This window comes from Heterocephalus glaber, unplaced genomic scaffold (assembly GCF_053883595.1).
Source record: "Heterocephalus glaber isolate CG9 unplaced genomic scaffold, H.glaber_assembly_v1.0 deba00000331, whole genome shotgun sequence".
Classification (NCBI taxonomy): domain Eukaryota; kingdom Metazoa; phylum Chordata; class Mammalia; order Rodentia; family Bathyergidae; genus Heterocephalus; species Heterocephalus glaber.
This window is the reverse complement of record NW_028258142.1, coordinates 9,995,722-10,009,934: the sequence shown is the minus strand read 5'-3', so window position 1 is coordinate 10,009,934 and position 14,213 is coordinate 9,995,722.

Genomic DNA, 14,213 nt, shown 5'->3' with positions numbered 1-14,213 from the left:
GATTTGTAAAGAGACAAGTCATTCCAGAATTCTACTTATTCCTTGTGAAATGTAAATGTAGATAAGTGAAAGACATATATACTTAGTTAACAAAGGCATGTGACTCATTTTTTAAGCTTAGAACTTTTCAATTTTCTCAGTTATTTTCTATACACATTCATTAAATCCACTTAGCTTCCAGAAAATGCATCTTCTTGGGACCACTAGGTGTCATCATGAATGTTTTTAAAGTATTTAGAATGCTTGTGGTTTTCCCACATCACATTTTCTAAGACCACACTCAGATTTCAGGTTATGTGACAACTAAAGGGGAGGTGGGAGCTTCAAAAGAAGGAGAAAGAACACATTAAACTTGGAGAAAATCAATTGATCTATTAGCTCTTAGTATAAACAAAAATTTCACATTTTACATCCATTGCTTTAGTAAAATGTCTATAGTTTATTCCATGTTGGGGTATGATGTGAAAAATAAAAAGATTATGTAGATAATATTATTTTAAATTTCTCTTTAAAGGAAAAAATTACTCTCACCTTATGAATTTTAGGCTACCCTCTTACCTTCTGGTACCGGGTATCAACCTGAGGACCTTGCGCTTGCAAGGCAGGCACATTGCCACTGAGCCCAAAATCTCTAAAAATCCCCAGCCCCTCACCTTATGAATTTTACTTGGGGAAAATGATCCCTTTTTAGTGTCATTAGGATTATTTATGTTTTTAGCATTTTGTTAAATATTCTCTTGGAGAAGTAAATTGTGCATTGAAATTCATGTGCAATGAGAAGAAAGAATTAATAGTCATTTCCTTCAATGGGATTACAAATTCCTTAGAAGAATAGAATTTAAAGGAGAAAAATACTGATATATTTATATTGATATATTTTAATATAACATATATAACATAGATCTTGGAAAATTAGAATGATATTCACAGAACCTTTGTTTAAGCATCCATCATAGTAAAGAGATGAACTGCTTCATTATTTTTTGAAGCAGGATGAAATGCATGAAAAGTCATATAATATTTTCTACAAATTGCTAGGTAGTAAAGATACTGGGGTCTAATTGCCAGACACTCCTGCCCACTATCCTAGTTCCTCACTAGGCATTAAGGAGGTCATGGGCTTGGACTGTTTGAGAGGTGGTGAGAAGGAGCCAGCTTTCTGGTCAGAGAGAGCACCCCATTCATGGCCTCCAGACCTTAGCAAATTACATATTTAGTGGAATCTGGGCCTCTTCACCTGTGAAATATGTGAAATAATATTTACCTTCTTGTGTTATGAGGGCAAAAATGATATTAGTAAAAAAATTATAGATGAGTTTAATTATGGAATAATTTAGACAGCTGCAGGTAGAGTGTATAAAAACCACTGTAGAGAGTGGTATGCCAGCACTAGTAGAGCATGGCTGTACTCCATAGAAGTGACCATCAGCCCAAGTTTTAATTTGGGTGAGAGATCCAACTAATTTGATGCAACCAAGCAAGAAACCAGAGGAATATATGCACTACCATTGCCTTCACCCTGTCAGAGCTTTCCACAGTTGAAGCTCACCAGCTGGTAAAGCCCAGGGAACTCTGGTACAGAATTCTTATAGAACAGTTTCCTAGGAAACTTCACAGTCTGAAGAAGGTCAGAGCATCACTGATGGTCAAATGACATGGCCCTCATCCTGGTGCCAGAGGTACATTTCTAATGTACAAATTGGACTGTGATAATACTCTGCCATGTTACTCACATTCTTGTTGCTGGGATAAAATACTTGACATCTGCAATTTAAAGGAGAAGAGGTATATGTTGCCCCATGGTTTCACAAGGTTCAATCCATAGTTGGGAGGCTCTAAGACAGAAATGACATGATAGAAAGGCATGATGGAGGAAAGCTGCTCAACCTATGGCAGCGAAGAAGCAGAATAAAAGGGATGGAGCTAAGGGCAAGAACACACCCTTCAAGGTCATGCTCCCAGTGACACACCCCTTCCACCAGGCCCCAACTCCTAATAGTACAGTCAGCTATGAACTCATCAATGGATTAATCCACTGATAACTAAAGTACCTCCATGATCCAATCATTTTCCAGAAGCCCCACCTCTGAACATATGAGGCATTCAATGGACATTTTGGACCTAAAGCATGAAACTTGCTTTTTATCATCTGAGAACACAAGGAATCTCACAGAATAAAACTCAGAAATTCTTAATTTCAAGAACCATTTATTGTCCATTTACTGAATTCCTGAAGTTCCCTTTCTTCTAGCTGTGTGGAACTAGCCGTCATATCCTATCCATGGAACTATCCATGATACGTTATGTCATATCATGTTTTTTGACAACCAACTTTGTGTTGTTCCCCTTTTTTTCTAGAATATCATTTCCTATCTCCTCATTTAACCAATCCTGCTTGTATTTCAGAATTCAACTTCTTAAGAAAAATATTCCCAAATTAAAAGTTGAGTTTACATGCCATTTCTTGGTATATAAATAGCAACTTTTATTTACATCTATTGTATTGCAAGCGTATGTCCTTTCTTACTAGGACTGAGTTTCTCCAAGGAAAGAAGAATGTTTTCTTTTACTCTGTTTTATTTTTTACTGTATCCTTGTTATGGTTTATATCTAGTTGTACCAAAGCCTCATGTACTTATAGGTGGGGCTTTGGGGAGTTTATTGGATCATGAGGATGTGATACTTATCCGTGGATTAGTCCACTGATGAGTTTATAGCTAAATAGGATTTGGGAGGTAAAGCCTAGCTGGAGGAGGTGGATCACTGGAGATGTGGCCTGGAAGGGTCTATCTCCATCCCTCTTCTTTGATTGCTCTGCTCTCTCTGCTTTCCACTGACATGTCATGGGTTCTTTCTCTTTGCCATGCCCCTATGCTATGCTGCTCTGCCTTGGAGCCAGTCAAATATGGATTGAAACTTCTACAAAGTTTGAGCCAAAATAAACCTTTCCTCCTTTAAAATGTGTGTGTGTGTGTGTGTGTGTGTGTTGGGTATTGTGTCTCAATGAAGAAAAAGTAACTAAAAGAATTCCTAACAATCTGTGTAAAATTTTGCATATGTAAATTAAATGAATATTTGTTGAATGAATGAGCAAACATTTATAATGTCTAGTTCAGGGGCTCAGGCAGACTTAGTTTTTGTCTAATGAAAAGATACTTATGTGATATGAACACAGTGGGGGAGGGAGTAAAAAATGAAACACATCCAAGTTCAAGATTCCTTTCAACACAATATGCCTACTAAATTTGAACCAGTATCTTGCAATTTGCTTTCCATTTCCCAAGCTACCTTAGACTCACCAAAGGCTGACATACAATTGAAAATTATCTGAGAACATTTGTCTCAAGATATGAGAATGCCATAAAACTACCAAATTTGATAAACTCCTGCAGACAGATAGTAATAATGGTTTATGAAGAAATCTGAGAAAGATATCAATTAGAGCTCTGCAGTATTTCATTAATTTATAATATCAAGAGAATTACAATTTTCAACCTCAATAATAAAGGAATTATATAAATTTCAAGCAATGGTACATTCATAACCTTGAATCTCATCAATCTAGGAATTATGATTCCCTCAAGCACATTAAACATTGAATATTCCAACCTAAGCACAAATATATATATTTCAAAATTTTTATACAAAATTATAAAAGAGGGGTCAAGCATTTAGCTCAGTGGTTCCATCATGTGCCTTGCAAACGCAAGGCCCTAAGTTTGATCCCTGGTACCAAAATTATTAAAAGAGCCCAAACAATCTGCCACTGTAGTTCAATGCCAAAATGAGTATAGCATTAATATAATTCAAGGAGCTAATATAAGCCATCTAAGCCCAAACTATGTTATTATCATAGTATATCCTATGATATACATTATATTATCATTTTTCAAAAAACTGTGTTTATATCTCATTAATATAATTCTTCTGATTACATAAAATGCACAAGACTGGTATATGAAAGATGACTTCCAAAAGTTTATTAAAATCCTGCACAAATTTTGATATATGCAAGACATAATGTATAGTATATGTTTTAGGCTGAACAATCCCTCCCTAAAGATATCTGTACCTTAACCATTAGAATCTGTAAGTATATTATTTTACTTGAATAGAGGAAATTTGCAGATGAAAGTATCGACCACAATATAAGAAACTTTCCCTAAATGTCTACCACTGACCAGAGTAGTCACAGTGGGTCTTAGAAGAGGGATGGAGAAGTACCAGAATCAGAGAGTGAGAGAAGATTTAAGAGTGGACCAGAGGCAGCTGAGCGATAAAATGGGAATAAGCTGGCTTTGAAGGTGTAGGATGGGAACAGAAACACAAACTACAGGTGGTTGAATAAAGATTAGAAATATTTTCCCCAAATCCTCCAGAAAGAAGCCACTCAGTTGACACTTTGATGTTAGCACAGTGAAAATGAGTTTCTATGTAAGCCCCCTGTAAAAGAATAAATTCATGTTTTAAGACCCTAAAACTGTGGTGGGTTATAAGAGAGCAAGAGGAAATTAATACAGTCTCAAAGAAAGGCTGAGTTACACTGTTTGAGGTTTTAATGTCCCTACATTCATCCCAGCTTTTGTTTTCTTAAATTCTTTTATTGGTACATTGTAGGTATACAACACAATTACGTTTCTCATTGGGAATTGGACCTTTACATAATGCATCTTGGTTCTTATTTTTTCCCCATTCCTAGCCCTCCCTTCACCCCCTCAACCCTTCCCTATTTACAAAGACTTTATTTCCATTTTATCCCTTTCTCATCATTTTTCCTTTCCCTTCTTTCCTTTCCCCTGCCTCTCCTGCTACCCATACCCTTTTGGACCTTTTCTTCCTATTTTACATTTTTGATTATTCATTCTAATCATTGGTACATTTTAGGCATACAATATAAAGACATTCATCATTGGAAATTTGTACCTTTACATAGTCTCTCTTGGTTCTTATTTTTCACCCTTGCCCAGCCCTCCCTTCATCCCCTCCATTCCTCCCTATTTACAAAGATTTTGTTCCTGTTTCTCCATTTTCTCATATTAATTCCATTCTCTTCCATCCTTTCCCCTAGCCCTTCCACTTCCTTCCCCTTTGCCCCTTTTCTTCCTGTTTCACATGACCTATTATACATTTTAGTCCCTATTTACACTTTCAGTTTCTCATACCAGAGAAACTATTTGGAATTTATTCATGTGGGTCCTATTTATTTCACTTAAAAGTATTGCCTCAATGTGCATCCTCTTAGCTATAAATGTCTCTAATTTCTCATTTTTTATGGCTGAGTAGTAAACCATTTTACAAAAAAATCACATTTTCTTGATCCAGTCTCCAGTTGAAGGGCATTTGGGCTCTTTCCAAGTTTTAGCTATTACAAACTGTGCTGCTATGAACATGGGTGCACATATATCACTGTGGTATGATTCTTTTAATTCTTTGGGGAAGATCCCCAGCAGTGGAAGAGCAGGGTCAAATGGGACTTCCAGTCCTAGTAATTTGAGGTATCTCCATACTGATTTCCACAGTGCTTGCACCAGTCAACACTCCCACCAGCAGTGGAGCAGAGTTCCTCTTTCCCCACAGCCCTGCCAGCATTTGTTATTGGTTGATTTCATAACAACAGCCATTCTTTCTGGAGTGAAGTGGAATCTCAGCATTGTTTTCATTTGCATCTCTCGAATGACCAGTGATGTTGAACATTTTTTCATGTATTTATTTGCTATTTCTACTTCTTTGTCTGAGAAATGTCTGTTCTTTCAGATGCCCATTTTCAGATTGGGTCTTTAAATTTGGGAGGTCTGATCTTTTTCAGATCTTTATAGATTGGAGATAGTAGACCTTTGTCTGAGGAAGAGCAGATGAAGATTTTTTCCCACATTGTGGGTTGTCTCGTCACACTGCTGGTGGTTTCTCTTGCTGTGCAGAAGCCTTTTAATAAGAAGAGATCCCATTTGTTGATTGTTTGTGCTAGTTCATGGGCAACTGAGGTTTTGTTCATAAAATCTTTTCCTACACTGATGCCTTCAAGGGTTCTACCTAACCTCTGTTCCAACTGGTTCAGAGTTTCTATTTTAATATTTAGATCTTTAATCCATTTTGATTTTAATTTAGTGAATGGTGAGAGATACAGGTCTAGTTTTCATCTTTGGCAAGTTGAAGCCCAATTCTTCCAGCACCATTTATTAAAGAGGCTATCTTTCCTCCAGTGAGGGTGTTTGGCTCCTTTATCGAAGATGAGATGGCTGAGTGTGTCTGGCATTGTTTCTGCATCTTCTAATCTGTTACACTGGTCCTCAGGTCTGTTACTTTGCCAGTACCATGCTGTTTTTATCACAGTAGCTTTGTAGTATAGTTGCAGGTTGGGGATTGTGATAGCCCCCGCCATGTCTCTGTTACCTAGAATTGCTTTTGCTATTCTGGGTCTCTTCTTGTTCCAAGTGAATTTTTGGATTGTTTTCTCGAGGTCTATGAAGTATGCTGCTGGGATCTCAATTGGAATTGCATTAAATCTATATAGCAGTTTTGGAAGTATGGCCATTTTCCCTATATTAATCCTTCCTACCTAGGAGCAGGGGATGTCTGTCCATTTTCTGATATCATCTTCAATCTCTCTTTTCAGAGTGCCACAGTTTTCAGAGAAGAGTTCTTTAATTTCTTTCATTAGGATGATTCCTAGGTGTTTCAGTTTTTTGGATGCTATTGTGAAAGGAATTATTTGCCCTATTTCTCTCTCAGTGAGTCTGTCATTGGTGTAGAGGAAAGCTATTGATTTTTGTGTGTTGACCTTGTAACCAGCTACTTGACTGAATTTGGTTAATAAGTCTAGAAGACTTTTGGTGGAGTTCTTGGGGTCTTCTATATAGAGTATCATGTCATCTGCAAATAATGACAATTTGACTTCTTAATTTCCTATCTTTATTCCTTTTATTTCTTTCTCTTGTCTAATTGCTGTGGCTAATGTTTCCAGAACTATATTGAACAAGAGTGGTGATAGTGGACATCCTTGTCTTGTTCCTGAATTTACTGTGAAGGATTTCAGGTTTGACCATTTAGTATGATATTGGCTGTTGGTTTTTCATAGATAGCTTCTATCAGTTTGAGGTAGAGACAATCTATTCCATTTTTTTGTAGGGTTTTTTTTTTATCATAAATGCATGTTGGATTTTGTCAAATGCTTTTTCTGCATCTATGGAGATAATCAGATCGTTTTTGTCCTTGGTTCTATTGATATAGTGTATTACATTGATTGATTTTCGAATACTGAGCCATCCCTGTATCCCTGGGATGAATCCCTCTTTATCAGGGTGTATGATCTTCTTGATGATCTTCTGCATTCTGTTTGCCATTATCTTATTAAGGATTTTTGCATCTATGTTCATTAGGGAGATTGGTCTATAGTTCCCTTTTTCAGTTGGGTCTTTCTCTGCTTTGGAGGTCAAGGTGATGCTTGCTTCCAAGAATGAATTTGGGAGTATTGCTTCCCTTTCAATTTCATTGAAGAGTTTAAACAGTAGTGGCAGCAGTTCCTCTCTAAATGTCTTGTAGAATTCAGCAGTGAAGACATCAGGGCCTGGGCTTATCTTAGGTGATAAGTTTTTAATTACATTTTCAATTTCATTGGTTGATATTAGGTTGTTCAGAATTTTTAGGTCTTCTTCATTCAACTTTGGTAATTCATATGTAACTAGGAATCTGTCCATTTCTTCTGTGTTGTCCATCTTATTGGCATATAGGTTCTGGAAGTAGGTATTGATGATCCTCTGGATTTCTGCTGGGTCTGATGCAATTTCACCCTTTTCATTCCTAATTGCATGGATTTGGGCCTTTTCTTTCCTTTTTATGACAAGGTTGGCTAAGGGTTTGTCAATTTTGTTTATTCTTTCAAAGAACCAACTCTTAGCTTCATTAATTTTTTGTATCATTCTCTTAGTCTCCATTGCATTGATTTCTCCTCTGATCTTTATAACTTCCTCCCTTGTATGAGCTTTGGGGTTGTCCTGCTCTTCTTTTTCTAAAAGCTTGTGATGCAGCATCTGGTTGTTTAATTGGGCTTGTTCTGTTTTCCTAATATGCGTATTCAGTGCTATGAATTTCCCTTGTAAGACTGCTTTTATTGTGTCCCATAGATTCTGATATGTTGTATTGTCATTGTAATTTAATTGAAGGAACTGTCTGATTTCTTCTTTAATTTCTTCTGTGACCCATTCAGAAGTGTGTTGTTCAATTTCCATGTGTTTATGAAATTTTTTGAGTTTCTTTTGCTATGGATCTCCAATTTCATCACACTATGGTCTTATAATATACAGGGGATAACTTCAATTCCTTTGCATTTACTTAAACATGTTCTATGTATGAATATGTGGTCTACTTTTGAGAATGACCATGTGCAGCTGAGAAGAATGTGTATTCTGATTTTGTGGGGTGGACGACTCTGTATATATCTGTTAAGTTCATTTGTTCAAGAGTTTGATTGAGTTCTAGTATTTCAATACTTATTTTTTGTCTAGTTGATCTATCTATTTGTGACAGTGGGGTGTTGAGGTCCCCCACTACAATTGTATTAGTGCATATATGACTTTTCATGTCCGTTAGTATTTGTTTTATATAGTTGGGTGCACTAGTGTTTGGTGCATAGATATTTATGATTGTCATCTCTTCCTCTTGGATTGTTCCCTTTACAAGGATGTGGTGTCCTTCTTTGTCTCTCTTAATCAGTGTTGGTTTGAAATCTACTTGATCTGCCAAGAGGATAGCTACTCCTGCTTTTTTCCGGGTTCCTGTCTCATGCAGTATTGTTTTCCACCCTTTAACTTTCAGTCTATGAGTTTCCTTTTGAATTAAGTGTGTTTCTTGTATGCAGCATATTGTTGGCTTTTGCTTCTTGACCCATTCTGCCAGTCTATTTCTTTTGATTGGTGAATTGAGACCATTAACATTGATGCTTTTAACTGAAATGTATTGACTTGTCATTGCCATGACTTTTTCTTTTTGTTGGGTTCTTCCCCTTTACGTTTAATTTCTTGTCATGCCAGATGGGTTCATTCTGCTTTGTTTCCTGGGGTTGTGATCTTCGATGTCTGTTCTTAAGATATTGTGTAAAATTCTTTGGAGTGCTGGTTTGGTATTCACAAAGTTCCTAAGGTGCTCTTTATCATGAAAGTATCTTATTTCTCCATCCATTTTGAAAGATAGTTTTGCAGGGTACATCAATCTGGGTTGGAGGCTGTTTTCTTTTAGGGCTTGGAATATGTCACTCTAAGCTCTTCTGGCCTTGATGGTTTGTGTTGTGAAGTCTGCTGTGATTCTGGTGGGCTTTCCTTTGTATGTGATTTGTTTCTTTTCTCTAACTGTTTGCAGAACTTTGTTCTTGTGTTTCTGGAATCTTAACAATTATATGCCTATGTGTAGATTTTTTTTGATCAAGGGTATTTGGAGTCCTATATGCCTCACTTATCTGTATGTCAAGCTCTTTTCCCCTGCTTGGGAAGTTTTCTGCCATTATTTCTGTGAAGAGATTTTTTATGTCATCTCCACTCTCTCTTGTTTCTTCATTGAGCCCAATCAGTCTTATGTTATTCTTGTTTGCATCATCTAGCAGCTGCTGGATTGATTTCTCATGTTCCCCTACAATTTTGAAGCAATTTTTCTTTTCCTGGTCACTAATTGCAATCTTATCTTCTATATCAGAAATTCTGTCCTCACCTTGGCTCATTCTGCTGTGTAGACTTTCAGTGGAGTTTTTCATGTCCTGGAAATCAATTTGCTTCTGTTTTATGGATTCCATTTGGTTCTTATTTTGGGATTCCATCATGTTCCTGAGCTCCTCTCTAGGTTTATTAATCATGTCTTGCACTAGGGGCACAATTTCTCCTGTTATCTGAGAAATTATTTCTGATTTCATTTTTTCCAGGTACCCTTTTTTTTGCCAGTTCAGTGGGTCCAGGTGGTTGAGTATCAGAGTGTTCCATCTCATTTCCCTTTGGGGTTTCTGTAGGTGATCTGGATTTCTGGTTTTGAGATTTATTTACACATTTTCTCATTTCGACTGGGGTGGGGCCTCTTAGTGCCTGCACAGATTACCTCCTCTGAGCTGGGAGAGGTCAGGCAGGGCCCAGGAGCAGCGCTAGGAATGGTGACCCAAAAGCCCTTTCCTGTGGGCTGGGAGCAGTGGGAGGAATGGTGACTGGGAAGCCCCTTCCTCTGGACCAGGAGCAGTGGGATGGTGGCTCAGAAGCCCCTACCTCTGGGCCAGGAGCTGTGGGACTCAGTACCATGGTCTGGTTGTCTAGTGTCCTCTGTATCTTTGTAGTGTGGAACCAGGTGGCTGCCTGTCTGCAGCGGGGTGATTGGGTGTCTTCTGTGTGACTCAGGACCTTAGTAGGTTGTACACAGACCTGCCTGTCTGCAGTGGGCTGATTTGGAGTATTTTGCATGATTGGGGACCTCAGTAGGGTGTGGGCAGAACTGCCTGTCTGTAGCAGGCTGTTTAGGTGTCTTCCCATCCCAGCTTTTATTACACTTTGTTTTCATGTCAGTCTCCTTCAGTGAAATTACACTGAAATTGTGTCTTACTTTTATTACTCAGGAATGCTCAAAAATTTTTGGACTAGTAATGTGATTCATTGAATTAGTTCAGCAAATGGGTTTTTGCCATGTGTTTTGAATTTCCTGGAGAAATCAAAGCAATGATGTACACTTCATTGTACTTCAAATTAATGATTACTAGGAAGCAAAGAAAAGCAAATCCATTGAAAATTAACATTTAAGAGAAATATAAGCAAATACATAATATCTCTCATGTTTTTTCCTTTGTTAAAAAACAAATATTTGGAATTCAGAAAATTATGCAAAATATTTTGAAAGTAAAGATTACTTCTCAGGACTAAATTAAATTACTATCAATAATGTTATCTTAGAATCCTGTTTTTAGAACTGATGTTAGATTTTAGACAGCTCAAGTCTTCATTACATATAATAATATATTTTTCCCCATTAAGTTTATTGGTACATTTTAGGTATAAAATACAGTTACATACATCATTGGGATCTTGTACTATTATATGAGTATCTTGGTTCTTATTTCTTTCCCCCTTCCCTTGCCCTCCCTTCACCCCCTCCGCTCAACCCTATTTGCAAAGACTTTGTTTTCATCGTTTTTCCTTTTCTCATATTTTTTCTTTTCTCTTCTTTCCTTTCCCCTACCCCTCCCACTTTCCCTGCTCCTTTAGACCTTTACTTCCTATTACACAATATCAATTATACATTTTTAAAATAACAGTATCAAGATCTAGGAGACATTACCACAGATTTTACAGAATTTAAAAGGATATAGAAAGCAAATTACAAAAATATTTTTTGAAATAAATTTGACAACTTCTGAGAAGTACCTTGGAAGACAAATTAATGACACTAACTCTGGAGGAAATATAAAATGTGAATAGCATCTATTAAAGAATGTATATTCCTAGCTTGAAAACCTACCTAAACAACAGGCTCATATACATTTTAACCAATAAATTATATCAAACATTTAAAGCAGAAAAAAAGGAACACTTCTCCCCTCATTTTAGGAAAACAACATAGTGCTAATCCTAAAACCATGTAAAAATAATAGAAGGAAAAATTAGGAACATAGACAGAAATTTCTTTAACAAAACAAACTATTAGAAGTCAGATCTGGCAGTATGTAGAAAGTGGTTTTATTATAGGGATGGCAGTGTTGGTTCAGCATTGGAAGATGCAGCCCCAAAAGTCATCATTTTAACAGAGGAAAGAAAAAAGCCATATGATCCTGTCAATAGTTGGAAAAAAAGTATCAGACTAAATTCTACAGATGTTCATGGTAGAAGCTATCAGGAGACTAGAAGTAGAATAGAACCTTCGCAACAGATTAAGGACATGTACTTCATACTTCCAGTAAAAATGCCTTATATGAATGGAGAAGATACAATGCTTTCTCCTTAAGGTGGGGAACAAGGACAGATATGCTTACTCTTCATTTGTCCATTAAACTTTGAAACCTAGGCCCAAACCAAAATAGTATGGCAATAAAATGACACAATTAGGACTGGATTGGCAAGGTAGAAGCAAAATCTTTATGTATAGATGAAATGATCATCTACAGAGAAAATACTAAGAAATCTCTAGGAGCCCTTAGAACTTGTATTTGAATTTAGCAGGATTAGAAAATACAAGATATATATAAAAATTCAGGTCTATGCATACTTGTTATAAATGAAGAATTGGATATTGAAATTTAAAAGTTATGTAGGAGTACAAAGGACCTAGAAAAGTAAAAAGAAAAAAAAACAGTGTTGGAAGATGTTTAATACCTAATTTTAAGACTTCTTCTAAAGCTACATTAATCAAGGCAGTGTTGGTGTAAGGAAAGACATACAGATCATTGGAATAAAACAGAGAATCTAGAAATAGAACCACACATATATAGTCCACTGAGTTTTGAAAGATTATTTAACATTAGCATTTTGTAGAATATAAATTCAATTCAAGAGCCGAGGAAGAGATAGTGTTTTCAGCAAATCGCACTAGAACACTTGGTATCTGTATATAAAAAATTAACCTCAACCCTTTATTTCCATACATAAAAATAATTTGAAAGTATCTATGAACCTAAATAGGAAAGCCTAAAAGTATAAAACTTGAAATAGAAATTATAAGGGAAAACATTTATGAATTTAGGGTAGGCTAGAACTTCCTAGGATACAAAAAACCTGATGTATAAGAGAAAAAATTGATAAATGAGATTCCATCAAAATTTAGAACTTTAAAATGACATCATTAAAATGAAAAGTAGTCCTTAAACTGACCATATTTACAATGCAAATAATCGATGACCAGAATATATAAAGAACTCTTACACTCATTAATAGATGACCCAATTAAAAAGTAGATATAAGAAGATGATAAATAGCCAGTACAGCACAAGGAAATGTGTGCAACTCTAGAATCAGAAAAATGCTAATCAGTACAATAACAAGATTGAATTATACGCTCATTAGGGAGGTGAAGTTAAAAGTTTTAAAAGCGTTGTCATGACTTTTTCTTTTTGTTGGATTCTCCCCCTTTGCATTTAATTTGTCACACCCAATGGATTCATTCTGCTGGACTTCCTGGGTTTGTGATCCTCATTGTCTTTTCCTAGGATATTGTCCACAATTTTTTGGATTGTTGGTTTGGTATTCATGAAGTTCCTAAGGTTCTCTTTATCATGAAAATATCTTATTCCTCCATCAATTTTGAAAGATAGTTTTGCAGGGTGCATCAGTCTGGGTTGGAGGCAGTTTTCCTTGAGGGCTAGAAATACATCACTCCAAGCTCTTCTTGCCTTGAGGATTTGCATTGAGAAGTCTGCTGTGATTCTGATGGGCTTTCCTTTGTATGCGACTTGTTTCTTTTCTCTCACTGCTTATAGAATTTTGTTCCTCTGTTGGGTTTCTCGAATCCTAACTATTATATGCCTATGTGTAGATTTTTTTTGATCAAGGCTAGTTGGAATCCTATGTGCCTCACTTATCTGTATGTCAAGTTCTTTTCCCCTGCTTGGGAAGTTTTCTGCCATCACTTCTGTGAACAGTTTTTTTATGTCATCTGTACTCTCTCCTGTTTCTTCATTGAGCCCAATCAGTCTTATGTTATTCTTCTTTGCATCATCTAGCAGCTGCTGGACTGCTCTCTCATGTTCCCCTACAATTTTGAAGCAATTTTTCTTTTCCTGGTCATTAATTGCAATCTTATCTTATATATCTGAAATTATATCCTCACATTGGTTCATTCTGCTGCGCAAACCTTTGATGGAGTTTTTAGTCTCCTGGAAATCTGTTTGCATCTGTTTTATGGATTCCATTTGTTTCCTATGTTGGGATTCCATTATGTTTCTTAGATTCTCTATTTTTTTTATCTGTGTTCTGTCTAGATTTATTAATCATGTCTTGCACTATGAGCATAATATTTGATCTTATCTGAGAATTATTTCTGATTTCATTTTTTCTAGATCCTCTTTTGTTGCCAGTTCAGAGAGTCCAGGTGGTTGAGTATCATATTGTTCCATCTCATTTCCCTTTGAGGTTGCTGTAGGTGATCTGGAATTCTGTTTTTGAGGCTTGTTTATGTGTCTTCTCATGTCCACGGTGGGCAGGGGGATGTGCTGCTGGCACCTGCACTATGCACCTCCTCTGCCCTAGGAGTGAGTGGTGGAATGG